The following is a 2641-nucleotide window of genomic DNA, read 5'->3' as shown; positions in this document are numbered from 1 at the left end:
AGTCATGATTTTAAAATAATAATATCATAATATATATTGATACAGCAATTAATATAACAATTAATGCATATAGCATCACAATTTAAAATTATAACAAAACTAGAGAAACTAATTAATAGCTTACCCTTAAGCCATCCTATAAATCGGGTCCTACCCTCCTTGACTTCTTCATAGTTCCCAACTTAACCCATCAATCTTGCACAGAGAGAGAGAAAGAGAGATGGAAGGTTCATTTCTTACCCATGCACTAACAACTCTTTTCATTCTCCTTCAATTCACTGCCTACATGCCCTCTTGCTTAGCCAATAAGCCAATACCCACAAATGCAAACACAGACTTCATCAAAAAATCATGTACCATCACATTGTACCCTCAATTATGCTACGACTCCCTCTCAATCTTTGCGGACAAAATCAAAACTAGCCGCAAAAACTTAGCCACCTTTGCCATCTCTGTTACCCTCTCAGCCGCCCAATCAGCCTCAGATTTCGTGACAAAGCTGTCAAAGAGTCCGGGCCTGAGCCCCGTGGAGGCATCAGCCCTAGCTGACTGTGTCGAACTATCGGGCGACTCAGTGGATGAGCTCAGCCGTTCCTTGAAAGAGATAGCTAATACTAATTTTGGAGACCCCAACTTTGGTAGACAAGTAAATGATATTCAGACTTTTGTTAGTGCTGCATTGACAGATTTTGGTACTTGCTTTGATGGCATTTCTAAGAAAGCAAGTGGGCAAGTCAAGACTAAAGTCGGGACGCAAGTTTTGAACGTTGAGCATTTGACTAGTAATGCCTTGGCTTTTATCAGCAGCTATGCTACAGGTCCCCAGACAACCTCACCATAAATGTGTGACTCAGATTCATAATTTTATGTGCGTGTAACATTTGTTCCTAAATAAAGAGGAGAAACTAGTAGAATCTTATTCTATTCCACATTTATAGCTCAACGGTGTTTTAGTATTTGAGAAGGAATATATATAGAGAAACGAAAAATTAAGGGAAAAGTGACACCAAAAAAAAAAAAAAAAAAAACTTATATCTATTTTTTTCTTTGCACGTTCTTCTTTCATAAACAACCATATTCATCCTAATCATTGCTTATAAAAAAAAATTTCAGGGTTTCTGAATAAGTTAGAAGGGGTGGTCTGGAGTGGGATTTATTTAATTAGGAGATCCCATTAAAAAAGAAATACTATAATTCTATTTATTAAGAAACATATCTTTTGTTTGTCATATGCAAGTAGGTTGTATCAACCATGTTAATATGCTGATGCAAACAAAATTTACCACTATTATATAATTTTATTTTATATTTATTGGAAAATATTTAATTATAAATATTCCAGCTTAGTATAGAATATTATAAAATTATTATATTTCCTAATTTATTTTTGCTATTTTACGTTTTTTCTTTTACAAGAATTAATATATATATTTTTAAAATATCCTTGACTAAAAATAAACCTAACAATTCCTTCTCATTTTTGAAATATATAAATGAGAAGGAATTGAAATCTTTTTAAGAACTGAATTAATATATAAATGGTTTCTTTCAATTCCTTCTCATTTTTGAAATATATAAATGAGAAGGAATTGAAAGAAACCATTTATATATTAATTCAGTTCTTAAGGCATACTAGTGGTTTCTTTCAATTCCTTCTCATTTATATATTTTAAAATCTGCTTCAAACATGATTAAAAATAAACCTAACAACAAATCACACTGAAAGCAGTTCTGGATTTCAATACAAAGCTAGAATAGAATTCAAAACTTCGCTAAAAGAGCTATTTATTCAGGCATTCACTTTGTGAGGGGGACTAACTATCCTCCTTGGACAGCCTTGGCCATGCCAAATGCAGCTGCAGATGCAACCTCTCCGATCAACGCTGTTTGCAGCGCACTCTTGATGGGTTTATTTCCAGTGAAGTAACCCTTCACTTAGCCAAAAATTAGCAATGCGAATAGAGTTAAAATTACTGATGCGATCACAGCCTTTCTCGCGATTGGAATGAACATGTATGGGATTAGGGGGACTATTCCACCTACGATGTATGCAATCGCAACCGTGAGCGCGCGGTGTACTGCTCTCCTTGGATCCGGTTTCTCCAATCCCAGCTCAAACCTGCACTTGTCATGGAAAATTTTTGGTTTGGTCACCAGTTTTTTTCTCCTTTTTTTTTTTTTTCTTTAGTCAATGCAAGCATTAAAACCATTGGAATTGGAAAAACAAGAAACAAATGGAATATGGAAGGAATATTAGTGATACAAATATATAACAGATGATGCAGAATTTTAGCCCAAAACAAAGAGGAAAGTTGGAAAAGAGAAATAGGAAACAAATGTGACAAATTTCATACATGGTGGGTAAGGCAATGAGTTATTTTTGTTTTAATAAGAAAATATTAAAATCAATTTATTGCTTCAGAATTGTCAACTCTATATGCATTTTATCAGAGCATACAATTGAGGTCTATATCGCTGATTGAAATTTCTACTTCATAGTACCTGAAGGAAATTAGGTGTAAAATTGTATAGCAACAATTATTGCTATACACTTGGAAGAAAGTGAATGACTAACATAATCAAAATAGGACTCATTGTTGGGAAATACATAGTGGACACGTGAGTCTAACTAAACATATTT

The 2641-nt window shown here is 33.8% G+C and overlaps 1 pseudogene; it reads left to right on the top strand.

Moving 5' to 3' along the window:
- Nucleotides 1–220: 220 nt before the first annotated feature.
- Nucleotides 221–841, top strand: LOC145802468 (21 kDa protein pseudogene; annotated as a pseudogene).
- The last annotated feature ends 1800 nt before the right edge of the window (nucleotides 842–2641 follow it).

The sequence above is a fragment of the Camellia sinensis genome, chromosome 11 (genome assembly GCF_055761805.1).
Source record: "Camellia sinensis isolate YWXY chromosome 11, ASM5576180v1, whole genome shotgun sequence".
Taxonomy (NCBI): Eukaryota; Viridiplantae; Streptophyta; class Magnoliopsida; order Ericales; family Theaceae; genus Camellia; species Camellia sinensis.
Note: the sequence above shows the minus strand (reverse complement) of the source record. Positions and strands in the feature narration are given on the sequence as shown.